Genomic DNA, 20,992 nt, shown 5'->3' on the forward strand with positions numbered 1-20,992 from the left:
TTCGCGTTCGTACCGATACTGCCCTGATTTACTTGTGTAATGGCTTCGCCACATTCTTCAGATGTACTGTCCGAATTTTATCGCTTACAGAATCAGCAGACGCAGGCCTTACTGGATGCCCATGGATAGCTCGTCCAGGGTCAACGTGCAATGCAAAACGATGCGGCAGCCGCCGCTTCACCGCTACCGCCGCCACAACACGCAGTTGCACCACCTTTTCGTCCTTTTGATGCGGCACTGGAAAGCTGGACGGAGTGGTCACGCCACTTTGGATTCCATCTCGCCGCCTACAGAATTCAAGGTAACGAGCAGCAGCCGTTCTTATTATGTTCTGTCGGAGTGTCCACATACCGTGTGATAGTCAAATTGTTTCCCCGACGCGACGTAGCAACTCTGTCCTACGAAGAAATTTTGTCTGCATTAGATGCATATCTCAAAGGATCAGTCAATGTGGTTGCGAAAAGGTATACCTTCTTTTGTACAAAACGTACGGAAGGTCAGACTAATAGGGAGTGGGTTGCAACCTTGTAAGGCCTTACTAGGGATTGTGCTTTTGAGTGTCAATGTGGACTCCCTTATTCAGATGCTATGGTGCGTGATGCAATTGCACAGAACGTTTCTGATGTTCGTATACGGGAACAGATTTTGAAACTAGTCAATCCCTCCCTTCAACAAGTGATGGACATATTGGATCGGCAGGACACACTTGACTTTGTTCAGGAATCATTTGAAACTTCGCCACCTGTGTGTCACATTAACCGGCCTGCCGGGCGAGCTGCACGGAACAGTAAACAGTCCTCGCGCCCGGCTGCACCAAAGCCGCCTGGCTCTCAGCCACGAGTCCCGCGCCAGCATGCAAATGCGGTGAAATCATGCCCGCGGTGTGCACGGGACCATGGGGTTTTGACCGTCTATCTATGGAAACGTGTCGGCTCTTCAGGTGACTCACATTTTTGCTACACTAGGTCGCTGGTCGTCTTCACAAATGTCGTCTTCGGGGTGAACGGCGGTCCGAAACGTGCAGCTCGCCACAAATGGAGGCTGGTGGAAGAAGTGTTGTGTTACGTGAGGCATTCTCCTCCACTTGCATGGGACCTGTGGTAGTAATCGAAGATACGCTGACAGCTGCAAACCACCTGTATCTCTTCGTGCTTGATGTCTTCCCCGACGACGATGTCATCTTTCAGCAGTATAGCTGTCCGTGTCTCGGAGCCAGAACCATGCTACAGTGGTTTGATGAGCATTATAGTGGACTCATGACGACGTCTCGGCGACCAAACTCGCCCGATTTGAACCCTATGGAACACAACTGGGTCGCTATCGGGCGCCATCGCCGCATACGCAGATCAGCGGCCCATCATTTAAGCGAATTTCATGACCTGCACATAAACATCTAATGCCACATACCTCTACAAACCTACCAACAAACTGTCCGATCCCTGATACTCAGAATCTGTGATGTATTTCGTTTCAAAGACAGACAAACAAGGTATTGAGCAGATGGTCATAATGTTTTGACTCATCGGTGTCTATAGTGTCAGAAATAACAATGATCCAACGTTATTGTAAGGTAAAATATGCCTCTATAAGAGGGACGCTGAAGTGGGAAGGCAATGAACGTTGTAAAGCGCCGAGTGGCGGTACCCAAGATCGAACTGATAACGACAATGGATCGTACTGTACCAACGTCGCTATGCCGTTAATGTATGGCTTCCTGCCGCGCAAAATACATGGGCGAACCAATCGACCACTACAGCTTTAATTAGGTACAGTTTTTAATTTCACAGTCGATGTTATGACTACGGATCGCTATCTGATTTTAGAAGATTCCAGTTGTAGTGTTGCGCCTGGCGACTACTCTAAGTCTAGCTCGTACCGTCATCGCACTCTCAAGGAACAAATTGAGGACAGCTTAACCTTAGTATAATTACTACTGCGGCAACCTCAGCCAATAACTATGCAGCCGACTCGAATATCGAATACTGAAAGACAGCACCCTTACTTTACACAACGTCGAGATCGAACAATGACACTATTACACTACGAACAGCCACATCCAAACATTCTAATGACAAAGATCACCAATATCAAGCAGTAATTACGAGTAATTTAAATACCAACTCTCGATATCTAAGCTACCAGTCGACTCCAAGCATCAAATCTCTTGAAATACAGTACCTGTTTATATTATGACGAGATAAATGCCCTATTCTCACAACGCAGTGCATTATCTCTGGAAAAGACTCGTAACTTTCGAATTACTTACAAAATTCCTATTCCATATACCGTTGTGTTATAACCAGTTTATATTAAGACACTTCCACCAATATCGATAAGAAATGAAATAGTTTATGCTACCACTAAATCTCTTTCCACTTAGCCCAGAGTTGCTATGTAAATAATACGGCGTCACGTACTTCACAGATTTACTAATCTTTGTCCTTGGTGTAATCATTGACCTTTCCGTAAGAAATTACGACAACTTCAATTCTAGAATGAAATTTTCACTCTACAGCGGAGTGTTCTCTGATATGAAACTTCCTGGCAGATTAAAACTGTGTGCCGCACTGAGACTCGAACTCAGGACCTCTGTCTTTCGCGGGCAAGTGCTCTACCGACTGAGCTACCCAAGCACGACTCACGACCCGTCCTCTCCTACCTTTCATGGCTTAGCCATGCCTCCGCAATATCCTTTCTTCCAGGAGTGCTAGTTTTGCAAGGTTCGCAGGAGAGCTTCTGTGAAGTTTGGAAGGTAGGAGACTAGGTACTGGCGGAATTAAGCTGTGAGGACGGGGCGTGAGTTGTGCTTGGGTAGCTCAGTCGGTAGAGCACTTGCCCGCGAAAGGCAAAGGTCCCGAGTTCGAGTCTCGGTCCGGCATACAGTTTTAATCTGCCAGGAAGTTTCAACTTCAATTCTACTTGCATTTACGTAGACACTCTTTCCATCAATGAAATCGTTTTAACTTTTTAGAATATCTACCCTCTGTGGGTTTATCGTGGTTCCACTCAATCAATGAACTTTTGATAAGGCAAACTTACTAATATCAGCGTATACTTTTGTCCTGCAACGCGGTATTAAGATCTCTGGAATTCACCCTCTTCTTTCTCGTAAAATATATATACACACACACCAGATACTAATTAAATACACGTAGGGCTTATGTTGATCCAAGAAAACTTGAATTTATTTTCTCCATGTATTTCGTTGTGGATTGGCAAGACAGCCAACCCACTATGACAGGAAGCCGAAAGGCACGCGTTTTAGCTCACGCAGTCTGGCGTGAGGTCTGGAACAGTTAAAGGAATTGAGACTAGTAAAAAAAGTACATAGTTGCTGGAATACTTAACTTTAATCCATAATTGGTGAACATCGCTCTTGACGGTACATGTTTTACAGCATCAATAGTAACTGGTAATGGCGCCTTGCTGAGTCGTAGCAAATGACGTAGCTGAAGGCTATGCTAACTATCGTCTCGGCAACTGAGAGCGTATTTTGTCAGTGAACCATCGCTAGCAAAGTCGGCTGTACAACTGGGGCGAGTGCTAGGAAGACTCTAGACCTGCCGTGTGGCGGCGCTCGCTCTGCAATCACTGATAGTGGCGACACGTGAGTCCGACGTATACTAACGGACCGCGGCCGATTTAAAGGCTACCACCTAGCAAGTGTGGTGTCTGGCGGTGACATCATAATTTCAATACAATTTCATTCACCTAAGTGAGTGAGTGCCATCAAAGACTACACCCCACAACACGGAAATTCAGTAGTAAAAAAAATTAAACAAAAACCCTAAGTGCCACATCCACTTTAATCTAATCTTAAGTGACAATTTAAAACAATTCTGAACCTCTTCAGGCGTTGACAATATGTGACCCGCTAAGTTCCCTACTTGAATTCGGCCACTCATCACTTTGGCTAATCAAGTTTTTGTTTAGCTGCGTGCTGCTTGTAAAATGATTCCTTTATTTTCTCGTGACTTATCCATTCAACTACTGGTGCACTTTATCACAATATAGTGAAATAGTTCGTTTTTATTCGAGCGAATTCTCGATCCGCTGTAAGATAGTGGTGTTTAAACAACAACTACGAACATGTGTTCGAGGCTTTCGCTCGTCGACACACACACCAACCACTACCAAACCACTTCAACAAAATGGCTAACAACCCAATTACCTCTGGGCGAGCCGCGACCAATAATCGTACAAAACGGACAGGATACCGGTTCCACCGATTCCCAAAAACTCAGCACCTACGATCTACTTCTCTTCTAACCAATCTAATCAATTCATAGCTCGTGCACCTAAATTCGACAGAACCAGTGTATCACCAGCGACTATTCAGAAAATCCAACAGAATCTCTGTATATTCCGTTGCCCAGCGTTGGGAGGAAACAACCGTCACAGCCACGTAAATAAGCAGCGGCCTAACAGACTAAACAGCCACGCTGCCTCCCCGAACTGTACCCAAATTAAAATACTGGTACTACCAATCACAACTCTTTTCCCTCTCCCAAGCCTTAACCGCCAGCTGCGGTGCCTCACTACACCACACAGTGGGTCGCTCTACGACCAGGCCTAGACGCACGCCGATATACACTCCTGGAAATTGAAATAAGAACACCGTGAATTCATTGTCCCAGGAAGGGGAAACTTTATTGACACATTCCTGGGGTCAGATACATCACATAATCACACTGACAGAACCACAGGCACATAGACACAGGCAACAGAGCATGCACAATGTCGGCAGTAGTACAGTGTATATCCACCTTTCGCTGCAATGCAGGCTGCTATTCTCCCATGGAGACGATCGTAGAGATGCTGGATGTAGTCCTGTGGAACGGCTTGCCATGCCATTTCCACCTGGCGCCTCAGTTGGACCAGCGTTCGTGCTGGACGTGCAGACCGCGTGAGACGACGCTTCATCCAGTCCCAAACATGCTCAATGGGGGACAGATCCGGAGATCTTGCTGGCCAGGGTAGTTGACTTACACCTTCTAGAGCACGTTGGGTGGCACAGGATACATGCAGACGTGCATTGTCCTGTTGGAACAGCAAGTTCCCTTGCCGGTCTAGGAATGGTAGAACGATGGGTTCGATGACGGTTTGGATGTACCGTGCACTATTCAGTGTCCCCTCGACGATCACCAGTAGTGTACGGCCAGTGTAGGAGATCGCTCCCCACACCATGATGCCGGGTGTTGGCCCTGTGTGCCTCGGTCGTATGCAGTCCTGATTGTGGCGCTCACCTGCACGGCGCCAAACACGCATACGACCATCATTGGCACCAAGGCAGAAGCGACTCTCATCGCTGAAGACGACACGTCTCCATTCGTCCCTCCATTCACGCCTGTCGCGACACCACTGGAGGCGGGCTGCACGATGTTGGGGCGTGAGCGGAAGACGGCCTAACGGTGTGCGGGACCGTAGCCCAGCTTCATGGAGACGGTTGCGAATGGTCCTCGCCGATACCCCAGGAGCAACAGTGTCCCTAATTTGCTGGGAAGTGGCGGTGCGGTCCCCTACGGCACTGCGTAGGATCCTACGGTCTTGGCGTGCATCCGTGCGTCGCTGCGGTCCGGTCCCAGGTCGACGGGCACGTGCACCTTCCGCCGACCACTGGCGACAACATCGATGTACTGTGGAGACCTCACGCCCCACGTGTTGAGCAATTCGGCGGTACGTCCACCCGGCCTCCCGCATGCCCACTATACGCCCTCGCTCAAAGTCCGTCAACTGCACATACGGTTCACGTCCACGCTGTCGCGGCATGCTACCAGTGTTAAAGACTGCGATGGAGCTCCGTATGCCACGGCAAACTGGCTGACACTGACGGCGGCGGTGCACAAATGCTGCGCAGCTAGCGCCATTCGACGGCCAACACCGCGGTTCCTGGTGTGTCCGCTGTGCCGTGCGTGTGATCATTGCTTGTACAGCCCTCTCGCAGTGTCCGGAGCAAGTATGGTGGGTCTGACACACCGGTGTCAATGTGTTCTTTTTTCTATTTCCAGGAGTGTATACACTTAGTCGGTGAGAGGTCTACATGGGAAGTAACTAACTCTTTATGTCATACCATAGGAACCATTTAAAACGAACGAAACACGTAGCGCCACCCCAACTTTTGACAGTTAATTAATTCTTCGTTGCTGCTGTCGGTCCATTACGACAGCGGCCGACTACTGCGCGTCTCTCAGGCAGCATCTTTGGACACAGCGAAGGCGGCTTGTTGCATCGCTGAAGTCGCGCGCGCTCACCACCTGTTTTTTCGTCGACGTTCGCGGCTCATCTACAACATAATTTTTTTCTTAATGCATCGTACACGTATATTTACAGTAACCACCAGGTGTTATTACTAAGTTATCGTGTAGGATGCTCAGCACTAGTAAGGGCGAACGTAACCCGTGCGTTTTGACACAGCACAACGTCCAGTCCAAATTGTCAACTTCATAACCTGCATAAAAAGGTTGTCGTTATGTCTGTGAAGTGTACACATACACTAATTTATTTGTTTACCAGCTGTAGATTTAATTTAAGCTATTCCTTCTTATCATGGCTTAAGGGGCTCCGGAACGCCCTATACTTGCAATGTTAAAATAACGCTTATAAATTACATCTTTCCTCACAAAGTATTTGCGGTACGAAGTTGAACTTTTTACAGATTATTTATTGGAATATGGGCTACAACTTAACACAGGGATTTTACAAAATTTTAGTTTAGTTATTAAAGATGATTTTTTTTCAATTGTAATGAAAATTCACAATATTTTTTTGCAATTTTTTATTTATATATTCAAAGATATACAGTTTTTTGGAAAAAAGGCTGTGTTAAATTATGCAGAAGGTACTGTGTAACATTTACTGAAAGTCTGAAACAAATATGTTTGGAAGATCCGTAGAAAACATGTAATTAGTATGAGAAAATAAAAGTTTTGGGAATCGAGCGACAAAGATTGGATTAACTTTTTAGTGCATTCCAGGTCCATAGGATGGATTATCTTCATCCTCTGCAAACTCCTCCTCCAGTTTCCTCTTGTTCCTCCTCCTGTTTGCTCTTGCTTGTATTTCTAGACTCTTTACAGCCCTGTCTGCAGCCCGAAGGCGTTCCTTGTCTAAAGCAAGCATCGCTCGTACCATGTTAGAATGTTATTATTTACAGTAATAACACATACCTTTGGCTTTCCAACATTTCTCCTTTTCTTAAAAGCCTTCAGAGGATTTCTAATAACTTTACTTTTACTCATTATTATACTTCAACAACAGAGACTCAAGAAACGTAATTAATTACGAATATTTTCGAGATAACGACAGAGTAAATAAACATGAAACAATCGACAATCACACCAGCGATATATATTGAACCATCACAGCTTAGCCACAACACATACTATATCTCACATCACTAAAATGTACCTGATGAACACGGACGTTAATAATAACACCATTTGACAGCAGTTTAACAGCGCCACAGTGGGTCACGCCCATGTAGAACACATTTTAAAAAAAATTTAAAAATAGTTGTAGTCTTCGGAATTGAATAAATTATATATCTATTAAAAGGTAATAGTCTGCAGATTCAGAAAACGCAAAAAAGTAAAAATTGAACTTTTCATGGTTTTGAGCCTTTCCGGAGCCCCTTAAGCTACAGCGAGCCTTCATAATATATTCTAGCAGCATCACCAACCAAAAACCAAAAGAAAGCTTAGGTTAAGAATGACTATCAGCAAATGAAAGAAAAACTAATACCTGCGTTTGTATTCTATAAGCAAGTGTAAAGTGTGTAGCGAAGCATAATGAAACATTAAGAAATAAATTATGAAAAATCAAAGTAGAAGAGAAACAACCCGGCATTTAATGGAAAAACGGTTCACTAATAAATTGCGAAAATTGTCATATCTTCAGTCTGTCGTTTAGTGTGGCCTCGGAAAGTACTCGAATCTTACATTGACCTTTTTGTTTCTCAACTGTCCCTAAACTACTAAGTACTAAACTTGTGCTACTACATATAAGTATCCAGGTTAAAAGAATTACATCCAACTGCAGTTGCACACGATTCCAAGTATACACGATAAGACTCACTTATCTAAGACTCATTCACAGCTCTACAAAATTTAGAAATTTCGAACTAATGGTGAATTCTGTGATAAGGCTGTGGAATGATCAGCGAGATTCCAAACATATTATTTTCAGTATCACTGTAAGTTGGTGGCGAAAGAGGTGGGGACGGGGTGGCTTGAAGTGTGTGGACGTACAGTATATTTTGGGATTTTTTTGGGCTTCTTGATGTGATTGAATGACCAATTCTGAATCATTCAGTTTCGTGCAAGGAGGTATGCTGGCCATTGTGTCCATATTTGTTCTGTGCGTGTCGTGCTGGGTATAATGAATACGGGGTGTTCAAAAAATCTCTCCGCAGTGCCGTATGAGTGTTAGCCGCGCGTGCTGTATGCCGCAGTGCATATACCGGAAATAAACTCAGTGAAATGCAAGTTATTAATTTATTGAATATTGATTTTTACTTACAAATTTTCACATTAGATGTTGAAAGTGTCCTCTCTGTTGTTGAATACACAAGTCAACTCGTCTAATCATGTTTCCAAACACAAGCTGTAACATTTCTTCTGTTAACAGAAGCAGCGAAAGTGGATACTGGATTTTGTCTATTTTTAATCCTGTAGCGGAACAAGTTTTCAAAGACGGTGATCACGAAATAAAATTTAGTGAGACGAACGTGATAGCTCGGACCTCACATTATTATACCCGCATGTATAGAGAAGCTATAGAGATCTACAAGCACGAAAATAATTTTAATAAAAAGGAAGAAGGATTAAAAGTATACAAGATATGGCGGTCGACTTTGTACCACCGAAATGACAATCGATTACCTGTAATCGAGAGAGATGGCACTAGCCACAGATAGTTTTAAAGCCGAAAGCACGTGATGAGTGGTGGCGCCATCTAAGCGCTCTATATATGTGGGACCTCCAGTGCCTAGCAGCCAGTCGCCGACTCACCTCAGAAGATGTTGCCCGCAGTAGGCAACGAAACGTCTGGATGGAGAAGTTTTATATATGGACCACGGAAATTCAGCCCGGAAGTCTTAATTAATGAAGACGACGGCCGTGAAAGCTTACATGTTGCGATCACCACATTTTGTTATGGTTCTTTCAGTTAAAGGACGTCATTGTTCCACTAAAGATGCGACATTTGACTAAAATGTTTTATTTGTCTCTGTTGGCGAATTTAGATCATGGAGTCACTGTCAGATGTCCTAGTCATCATACAACGGACAAAAATGTGTACAGGGAGGGAGATGTATACAAAATCAGTATTCCTATGGCTATACAGTCAATTGTATAAAAAAGAAATAAAATCGTAGGATAATAATAGGATGACATTTAACTTGGTATTTACTGGGGTTGGCCAAAAATATGGAAACCCCCAAGAATTGCATGCTTGCACATAAAAGCAAATGGTATCCAAACCTGCAGGCTGTGCTGTTGTATTTGACCACGAACGGCAGCTGCGCAATGTCCTCAACACGTTACAAGTGACACCCGTGGTCAGAGCAGCTTTCTGAGCTGTTGTCACTGCGTTGTGTTGGAGCTCAGTGAATTGCTGTGAAATTGTTCGTGCTCGTATAGAGGGTGCTTCCCTAACCAAGGTAACCGGGGTGTTTCGTGTTTTAAGAGCTACCGTGTCGAAGATTTATGGCGCATGCAGGTGACTACAACGCGGACGAAAGTGTGTGCTGAGTGAGTGTGACAGACGGTCATTGAAGAGAGTTGTGACGACAAATAAGAGGACGACAGCTGCAATAATCCCTGTAGAACTGAAGTCGTACTCGCGAGCTCTTGTCAGCAGCAAAACAACGCGAAGGAAGCTCCATCAGATTGGAGCTGCTGGGCCAGCTGGAATTACAAAACCAAACATCAGTAATGCAAATGCCCGCATCTCGTGGTCGTGCGGTAGCGTTCTCGCTTCCTACGCCCGGGTTCCCGGGTTCGATTCCCGGCGGGGTCAGGGATTTTCTCTGCCTCGTGATGGCTGGGTGTTGTGGGCTGTCCTTAGGTTAGTTAGGTTTAAGTAGTTCTAAGTTCTAGGGGACTGATGACCATAGATGTTAAGTCCCATAGAGCTCAGAGCCATTTAGTAATGCAAATGCCCTCAATAAAATAAGGGAAATCAGTGCTCGTACGGAAAGATATAAGTGTTCGTTCTTTCCGCGAGCTATACGAGATAGGAATAATAGAGAATTTGGTACGTGGTTCGATGAGCCCTCTGCCAGGCATTTAAATGTGATTTGCAGAGTATCCATGTAGAGGTAGAAGCAGATGTAAAAGAAAACTTGGTGTCGAACTCATAAAACCTCGACTATGGACCAATGGAAGAAATTCGTTTGATCGAATGAGTTATATCACACTGTTTCCAACTTCTGGCCGACTTTATATCAGGGGTACGCCACCCCAAGCCTGCTACGCAGACTGCTTGCTGCCAAGAGAGAAACATGGGAGGGGCAGCGGGGGAGGGGGCGGGTTCGATGATAATTTGGGCAACCGCATCATGGTATTCCATGGGTCCCATGGTTACTCTGCGAGGTCGCATTATTGCAGAGGATTATCTGAACATTTTGGCTGATAAGGTTCATCGCAGGGTGGAATATTTGTTCCCCAAAGTTGTTGCAGTGTACTAAGACGACACAGCTCTTGTTTACACAGCCCTTGTCGTCCAGGACTGGCTTTGTGAGAAAGAACATGAATTGTCCTGTCTCCACTGTCCACCACAAACCCCAAGCACCTCCATCATTATAAAATTAGTGAAAAACAGTCTAAATCGCAACGGTTATTTTATTTAAAATGACCGGTTTCGGTCTAGTCTTAGGCCATCTTCAGAGTAGCACCATCATCTGAAGCTGACGACGTCAGAACAGTCAGTAGACCTGATCAGCAGATTCAGCGACACTTCAGATGATCGTGCTACTCTGAAGATGGCCTAAGACTAGACCGAAACCGGTCATTTTAAATAAAATAACCTTTGCGATCTAGACTGTTTTCACTAATTTTATATAACTTGCAAGATCGCTGTTCTCCGAAAATCTTACCAAAAATTTTGACCACCATTATTGTTACCTGAACGTGCCACTATTTTCCTGGAAGGATGGTATACGATTCCCTTTGAAACGATATCGGGTCGGTATTTATGTATTTTCAGATGACTGGAAGCTGTTTTGAATGTCAACGGTTTTTATACACCATATTAGAACTGGTAATATGTTGTGCTTCTCTCGTTAACGTATTTTTTTCCACCCCCTGTACCTATGCATATGATCCTATGCATATAATCGTATATAAGCTAACAACAGATCGCGAATGTAGTTATTAAAAAATGAACACCGTGGCAGTAGTGAAAAATAAATAATTTTATTCGAATAAGACAGCCTTAGCGGAACCTAGGACGTCATTTAACCGATATTTGACGGCTGTAGATCCAAGTATAAGGAAAACAATTTGAAGATTATATAATCTGGCACAGACGAGCTCTTGTCCTGATGTTCGATTAATATCTGATCGAGACCATGTTCCACTGCAACTAGACTTTTATAACCATGTGCTGTCATTCCAAGATGTTAAATACAAAGGGCTTCCACCCCAGCTAAATATTCAGTTGCTACTACAGAAAATGTGTTCCATGGCACACCTCGAATTTCTAACCATTCCTCGCTATATCATGTAATGCGTGTAAATGTAACATAGATAATAGCAACAATTTTTTCTGGGCATCAGGGAAACCGATTTCACCTATTTTAACAGTTTTTTCGCAGCTGATAGTAGCTAAAACGTCCTTCATCGTAATCTTACCACATTCTATTTGCATCGCTCTACTAACGAGCAGAAAAACCGTTCTCTTCCCCTCTACATCCGAAGCTTGCCTTGGCTTGTACGACCTTGAAATTGTTGCGTCATATTTCTCTCACAGATATTTTGCAAGCTTCCCACTTTCTTTTGTAATCAGGACTTTAATAAAAAGGCAAGGTAATGTTAATGTTTGAACACAGGGAGAAGTTGTGGTCTAAATAACAATAGATTTATTCATTCTTAACATCACAAGACAAATAAAATGGCAAAAGAAACGTCACACAAACATTTTTATTTGCCAAACACTTTCATTAATATAGGGTCTATGGTGGACAAGTGATCAGCTGAGGAACGACACACGACACTAACCAGAACACGAATCGCTTTATCTGACTTCATACACCTGAATCCGGGGTATGTCACAATAGCTACGCCACACATAAGCATCTATACTCTACTATTCTATAAGGAAAAATATGGTTTCAAAGAACAGTGTGCTGAGAAACATATATAGGAGCCCTACGCCCTTAGCAGCGAATACTTTACCCTCCTGGTGGTCAGAGCGGCACACCACGATGCGTTCGGCGACTGAAGTCATTGACGGCAGAAATCTATAATTAAAAAAGGGGGAAACCAGATGGCGCTATGGTTGGCGCGCTAGATGCCGCTGCCATAGGTCAAACGTATATCAACTGCGTTTTTTAAAATAGGAACCCCCATTTTTTTATTACATATTCGTGTAGTACGTAAAGAAATATGGATGTTTTAGTTGGACCACTTTTTTCGCTTTGTGATAGATGGCACTGTAATAGATTCAAACATATGGCTCACAATTTTAGAGGAACAGTTGGTAACAGGTAGGTTTTTTAAATGAACATACAGAACATAGGTAGTTTGAACATTTTATTTCTGTTGTTCCGATGTGATACATGTACCTTTGTGAACTTATCATTTCCGAGAATGCATGCTGTTACTGCGTGATTACCTGTAAATACCACAGAAATGCAATAAATGCTCAAAATGATGTCCGTCACCCTCAATGCATTTGGCAGTACATGTAACGACATTCCTCTCAACAGCGAGTAGTTCGCCTTTCGTAATGTTCGCACATGCATTGACAATGCGGTGATGCATGTTGTCAGGCGTTGTCAGTGGATCACGATAGCAAATATCCTTCAGCATTCCCCACAGAAACAAATCCGGGGACATCAGATCCGGTGAACGTGTAGGCCATGGTATTGTGCTTGTGAACAATCCACCTGTCATGAAATGTGCTATTCAAAATCGCTTCAACCGCACGCGAGCTATGTGCCGGACATCCATCATGTTGGAAGTTCATCGCCATTCTGTCGTGCAGTGAAACATCTTGTAGTAACATCGGTAGAACATTACGTAGGAAATCAGCGTACATCGCACCATTTAGATTGCCATCGATAAAATGGGGGTCTTTATCCTTCCTTCCATAATGCCGCACCATACATTAACTCGCCAAGGTCGCTGATATTCCACTTGTCGCAGCCATCGTGGATTTTCAGTTGCCCAGTAGTGCGTATTATGCCGGTTTACGTTACCGCTGTTGGTGAATGACGCTTCGACGCTAAATAGAACGTGTGCAAAAATTCTGTCGTCATTTCCGTAATTTCTCTTGTGCCCAGTGTCAGAACTGTACACGACGTTCAAAGTCGTCGCAATGCAATTCCTGGTGCATAGAAATATTGTACGGGTGCAATAGATGTTGATGTAGCATTCTCAACACCGACGTTTTTGAGATTCCCGATTCTCGCGCAGTTTGTCTGCTATTGATGTGCGGATTAGCCGCGACAGCAGCTAAAACACCTACTTGGGCATCATCATTTGTTGCAGGTCGTGGTTGACGTTTCACATGTGGCTGAACACTTACTGTTTCCTTAAATAAAGTAACTATCCGGCGAACGGTCCGGACACTTGGATGATGTCGTCCAGGATACCGAGCAGCATACACAGCACACGCCCGTTGGGCATTTTGATCACAATAGCCATACATCAACACGATATCGTCCTTTTCCGCAATTGGTAAACGGTCCATTTTAACAAGGATAATGTATCACGAAGCAAATACCGTCCGCACTGGCGGAATGTTGCATGATACCACGTACTTATACGTTTGCGACCATTACAGTGCCATCTATCACAAAGCGATGAAAGTGGTCCAACTAAAACATTCATATTTCTTTACGTAATACATGAATATGTAATAAAAAATGGGGGTTCCTACTAAAGAAACGCAGTTGATATCCGTTTGACCTATGGCAGCGCCATCTAGCGGGCTAACCATAGCGCCATCTGGTTTCCCGCTTCAAGCTAGACAAGTTTCGTTCTTTGTAGTTTTCTCGTTCGACGCTTATTTCGTGAGATATTTGGCCCGGTCACGATCAGTGGACCACCCTGTAGTGTTCGTTCACATTAAGAGTTTCAGATAAGTGCCTCATAACGACATCCCATAGTATTTTACACTGAGGTGACAAAAGTCATGTGGTGCCTCCTAATTTCACGATGACCCTCCTTTTGCCCGAAGTAGTGCAGCAGCTCGACGTGACGTGGAAGTCCCGGGCAGAAACACTGGCCATGATGCCTCTACAGTCGTCCATAATTGCGAAAGTGTTGCTGGTACACGAAATGAGCTCTCGATTACCTCCTGTTAATGTTCGACAGGTTTTACGTCGGGCGACCTGGGTGGCCACATCATTCGCACGAATTTTCCATCATCTTCTTCAAACAAATCATGAACAATTGTGGCCATATGACATGGCACATTGTCATCCACAAAAATTCCATCGTTGTTTGGGACTATGAAGTCTATGAATGGTCTCCAAGTAGCCGAACATAACCATTTACATTCAATGATCGGATGAGTTGAATCAGAGGACCCAGTCCATTCCAGGTAAACACAGCTCACACCATTATGGAACCACAACAGCTTGCACACTGCCTTGTTGACAACTTGCGTCCATGACTTCGTGGTATCTGCACCACACCCGAACTCTACGATCATCTCTTACCAACTTTAATCGTGACTCATCTGGCCACGCCACATTTTTCCAGTCTTCTAGTTCTTTTTCTCTTGTTTTTGGAAAGTAGTTTTGTATTGAAGTTTTGGTTTGATGGGCTACATTTATGCCTCGTTTTTTGAAAATATTGGATATTCTGTGTGTGTATTAGTGCTTGTATGTCACTGTTTACCTTTTTTGTTTTATGTTTCTTTCTCACTTTGTGTTGTTCCTGTTGGTGTGTCTTGTATGTTAATTTGTGAGGGATTCTGTCCTTGTATTGCAGATAGCTGAGTGATTGCAATTTTCTGTTTCTTGATTTTATTGTTCATCTCTCTTACTCGGTTTTCTTTGCACCTGTTGTTTACTTCTATAGTTGTCCGTGTTCAGTGGTACTACATTTTGTGATGATGATGGTGATCTATGGCGGAGGGCACCAAACAGCAAGGTCATCAGCGCCCATAGCATTTAGTCTGTGAAGGATTATATGTAAGTACTGCTTACTGGTGAGATTTCGCGTGATTTGATGGCTGATGTATAATTGCGTCCGCTGTTTTTAGTTTTTAGCATATATCAAATGTGTGTTGTTTGTTATGAATCTTTATGGCAGTGTCCAAAAAATTTAACTGCCTGTTTCGCTGTTTTCCAGTTGTAAATTGTATCTTAACACGAACAAAATTTATGTTTATGTGACTACTCTCTTTTATAGCTTGGTTCATCTATCAGGCACAAGATGTGTTCCATATACTATCTAAACCCGCATAGGATATTGTAGCCATGTGCTGTTCTGCATGGTTCGTAAATATGTTTTCTCAGGATTGAGGCACTGGGTATCCCATTGATAATCCTTCACTTTGTAAAATAGAATTCATTATCGAACTGGAAACAGTCCTGTTCTACTATTAGCTCTTGCAGCTTGACTGTTTCTTTAATTAGTCATATGGACTTATATTGTGTTTCTTAAGATTTTGTTCTATAATGTTTATTGTTTCGATTACTGGTATACTAGAATATATATTCTCTACATCAAATGAGAGGAAGGTCGCTGTGCCTAGCACCTGCATGTCTTTTATGTACTGAATCAGTTGTGTGGTGTGTGTATCCTCGTGTAATTTGTGGTTTTGTATAAAAATTTTCAACATGAATCTTGAATGTGGATAAGTGGTAACGTTTCTACAACTGGCAGTAGGTCTGACTCTCTTGGGTAGCTTTGACGGTCATCGGAAGGCTGTTGCACTGGGATTTGTCTGCAACAGTTTTCTTTTTCCTTTGTCTTCTAGTGCATGTTCAAAATGTTTCAAAGCGTTTCTTAACTGGGTTGTAACCTGCTGATTGAATCTGACTTTAGTTCCATGTTTTTTTGTTATGAAATCTTGTAACTCAGTGATGTATTGGTCCTTATCCATGAAAACCACTGTTTCGTTTGTCTGCTCCTGTGATTACCGAATGGATAGAATTGCTACCTCTGGTGTGTAAGGACCCGGGTTCGATTCCTACTACAATTTCAGATTTATCTGACGTAGGGAGACATGAATGTGTAGACTAAATGAAATTCGAAAAAGAAAGTGTTTTGAAAATATCCAAAATCGCCATTTCCACTATAGTAGGTTTATCTAAAGCTAAATCAAGTCTACTCAGTTTGATGCTGACTAGATTTTCGTTAAAAATAAAGCTGTTTCAAAAATTCGGTTTGTCAATTAATGCAGCTAACTCGAAGCGGCCTCCCCACGATGTTTAGAGATATGAGGCTGAAGCAGAAATGACTTTTTGCGAGGTGAAGCTCTGCTTTCTATATCCTGCAAATTATGGAGCAGAAATTTCATCACATTCTAATTTTACAAAGTTGCCATAACAAGAACCAGCCGAAAGATATAGACAGTAATATCTACTGAATAGGACCTTCGATTATTGACTACAAAGTTTACGATGGCTCAAAGGCATACAAAATGAATCATCTTTGAGGCGAGCAAGACGAGAGCTAACATATGAGTTAATGACCAAGACAGTTACGTAATCTAATCTCACAAAGATGACGGCGAGTAGTAGGCTTGCGTTAATATATCGTAGAATGTGCGCCTGTGTGAAACTATTATAACACGCTTTGAAAGAGTGTTTTTTACCGCATTTCTTTTTTCAGGTAAAGTTGCGATGGAAAAAAGTGATGTCCAGCTTATTTGTTTCCACTCCAAGAGACTCAAAACAAGTACATCCGCAAAGCGATTGTGTATCTGGGAATGTCTACCAGAGTTCGTGTTCCGGAGGGAGAAAACTCCGAAATTACAAGGTAGTAAAGATGCTGACTAATGCTTACTGATCTAATTTTTACATAGTCCTCACATTTTTGTCTGATGACTCAGCAGTTAGCCGGGGGTTTGAAAGGAGACCTTCGACCTCACTGAAGTCGTTTATGTTTTGTCAGTCCAACTGTCAACATCGTGGTCAGCCAGGGAACTGAGGGAGAGAGCAGAGACGGAAAACAGAGAAAAAAATATAAGTATTCTTCTTTTTCTTCCTTTCTGAAACCTTTTTGCCTGTTATCATCTTGGAATACATGCTTCACGTCTACACGCTTTTTCTCATTTAATGTTACAGTTTCTACAGTGCTCAGTCTCTGATTCAGCACACTTGAGATGAGAAGAACGCTGACTTTTTTGAGATGGGAAGAACGCTGACTCAGCAGCAGCAACAACTATTCAGAAGTGTTGAGAGGGTCTAAAACGCAGAGCTTCATTTCACAGAAGTCATTCCTGCTTTGTTCTCGGAGTTGTGAACATCTACTTTTTTGAGCTCTTGGAACACTTGGGGAAAAAACCTGCGAGCAAGAGGTACAGAGTTTCTGCAGAAAATCAGTTGGGAGTCGGAAATTCGAGAAAAAATGTCTGTATTCTTCGTGCTCTTCTTATACACACTATCATTCAAACATTTTGTTTGTCATATCAATGAATACACGTTTTTTTCTCATTTAATATTACATAACCTGACAGAACGGTGGTCTGATCAAGTAGTTGCGAAATCTGCAGGAAGAAGACGAAGAAGAAGGAAAAGTAGCAGAAAATCTACAGACCATCACCTCGGTAGGCTGAACTTTCATAAACTAATCTGATGACAATATTATTATTATGGCTGAATTTTCAGCAAAACATATTAAATTAGATGATGATCTCTTAAAGCTTGATGTCAAGTGTGCATCTAGAAGACAAATATGTAATGGTGTTATAGATAACAGGCTTGGATTTGAGGGCCCTAGAAATTTCTTGGATGTCTGTATCCAATTCAGACCAAAGTTCTTCGAATTAACCACCCTATTAAGATTAATTGTTCACTAGTCTGCAACTTTCTCCAGTCAAAGCCAGGCTAGGAAAAAATAGATGAACGTCAATACAAAGAATTTGCTTCTGTTGCTATCTGTTGGCCTCATTGAACGATTCTCAACCGGTGTCACGGAGTGACTTTTGACAAAAGAAAAAAAAAATGGAAACATTTCAAAATCTGCTATAGTGGTTGGGCACTAAAGAAAATAATTCAATTGCGTGTTAACGTTAATGAAAACAGAACTATGTTCGTGTGGCTGTTGGTCACACTGTTACGAAGTGCTTCAAGCGCTGTGTGTAAACATGCGTACGCCGCGCTGAGGCGCTGTCTTGGCTTGGCAGCCGTTGAGAATGGAGCTCCCGTTGGATGTTACTGCCAATTGCGAATTGCGCGCAGTTATTCGGTTTTTGAACGCAAACGGCGCTGCGCCGATTGAAATCCATCGCCAACTGATGGAAGTGTATGGTGAGTCGTGCATGGATGTCAAAAATGGTCGTAAGTGATGTAGAGAGTTTGCAGCTGGTCGGACCGAAATTCACGACGAACAAAGGAGAGGGAGACCGTCAATTTCTGAGGAGACAGTGTTGAGGGTTGAGCAAAACATGCGTGAAAATCGGCGGAGCACCCTGGATGATATCTGCACGTTGGTTTTCCGAACACCGCTCACAGAATTTTAACGGAAACATTGAACTACCGGAAGGTGTACGCAAGACGGGTGCCACGCATGCCGACTTAGGACCACATCCGGTAACCAGTTGCAGTGAAACATAATCACTCATCCACCCTATAGTCCTGACTTGGCGCCCACTGTCTATCACCTGTTCCCTAAGTTAAAAGAACATTTGGCCGGAAAGCGATTCAGCTGGGACGGCGATGTGAAAGAAGAGGTTCATGGCGGCGAGCTGGTATGACATGAGCACACAAAAACTGCTACAGCGTCTACAAAAATGCATAGACAGAAATTGTGTTATGTCGAAAAATAGCTAAATGTTCAAGCTGTAAACTGATGTAAACCATTGTAGAAATAAACAGGTCTACGTACTTATAAAAAATGGGAGACCTTACTTTTGGGATTACCCTCGTATTTTGATGTTAAATTTCTTGATGCTCTCATTTAGGCTACTTATCATTACTTTTCTTTTTCTTAGGTTACTCTCAATCCATATTCTGTACTCATTAGACTGTTCATTCCATTCAACAGATTCTGTAACGCTTCTTCTCTTTCACTGAGGATAGCAATATCCGCAAATCTTATCATTGATATCCTTACAGCGTGAATTTTGATCCCACTCTTGAACCTTCCTTTTATTTCCGCTATTGCTTCTTCGATGTATAGACGGAGCAGAGGCTGCGAAAGATTGCGTCCCCATCGATATCCTTACAGCGTGAATTTTGATCCCACTCTTGAACCTTCCTTTTATTTCCGTTATTACTTCTTCGATGTATAGGCAGAACACAGGCTGCGAAAGATTGCGTCCCTATTGATATCCTTACAGCGTGAATTTTGATCCCATTCTTGAACCTTCCTTTTATTTCCGTTATTGCTTCTTCGATGTAAAGACGGAACAGAGACTGTGAAAGATTGCGTCCCTTTTTAATCCGAATACTTCGTTCTTGGTCTTCCAGTCTTATTGTTCCATCTTGGGTTTTGTGCATATTGCACATCATCCGTATTTCCCTGTAGCATACTCCGGTTATTCTTAAAATTTTGAACGTCTTGCACCATTTTACATTGTCGAACGTATTTTCTAGGTCGATGAATGCTATGACGGTGTCTTCATTTTTCATCAACCTTGCTTCCATTTAATGTATGTTATCCATAATGGATGCAGATGAGCTCCATGACTGTTTCGTATGGGGTGTAGAATAGCAACCTCTTCCAGTCACAACAAAAGGTTATTTTTTTAACACACGACACGTTTCGGGCTTGTGCCATCCTCGGGTGGTTTACATTCACGTACATGTTTTCATGCTCAGTGTTGGGGTTCACTGTTTAAATCAAAAACAAATTATATGATGATAAATAAATAAGCACAAATGAAAAATGTGGAAGTGGCTAAGCTACACGTGTTGTAATATGGCACTTACAAATAACTGATATGTCCATATAGTTTCCACATTACTGTTGTGGCGTAGCAAGACAGCCACGCCACTCGGAAGTAGCCGAAATGCACGCGTACACACACGCCGGCTGGCGTGAGGTCTGAAACAGGATACTTAATGAATGCTATAAAGAAAAGTACGGAGCTGCGGTACTACTTAATTTTAATCCATCATTGTGGTACATCGCTCTTGACGATACAAATGAGACTCTTTAAATACAAGCACTGTAAGGCTAATGGCGCCTTGCTAGGTCGTAGCCATGGACTTAGCTGAAGGCTATTCTAACTGTCTCTCGGCAAATGAGAGAAAGGCTTCGTCAGTGTAGTCGCTAGGAAAGTTGTCGTACAACTGGGGCGAGTGCTCGTACGTCTCTCTCTAGACCTGCCGTGTGGTGGCGCTCGGTCTGCAATTACTGACAGTGGCGACACGCGGGTCCGACATGTACTAATCGACCGCGGCCGATTTAAAGCTACCACCTAGCAAGTGTGGTGTCTGGCGGTGACACCACAATTACATTTATCACATCTTTTACTCGTTAACAGTATATTCATCACCGTGATAATTATTGGTGCTTCCATATTATGTCTTTGAAAAAGTACTGCCACTTTAGATGTTAGACGTTGCTTCTATTATCAAGCGTAACTTGAGAACTGCCTCTCTGCTCCCTTTACCTTTTCTAAAGCCTATCTGCTTCTGAGTTTT

At 43.0% G+C, this 20,992-nt stretch overlaps 1 non-coding gene across 1 annotated transcript; it reads left to right on the forward strand.

Moving 5' to 3' along the window:
- The first annotated feature begins 2,804 nt into the window (after positions 1 to 2,804).
- On the forward strand, positions 2,805 to 2,879 carry Trnas-cga (transfer RNA serine (anticodon CGA)). The gene has a single exon. It is a non-coding gene; the product is annotated as a tRNA-Ser (tRNA).
- Positions 2,880 to 20,992: the final 18,113 nt, after the last annotated feature.

This window comes from Schistocerca cancellata, chromosome 5 (assembly GCF_023864275.1).
Source record: "Schistocerca cancellata isolate TAMUIC-IGC-003103 chromosome 5, iqSchCanc2.1, whole genome shotgun sequence".
Lineage (NCBI taxonomy): Eukaryota > Metazoa > Arthropoda > Insecta > Orthoptera > Acrididae > Schistocerca > Schistocerca cancellata.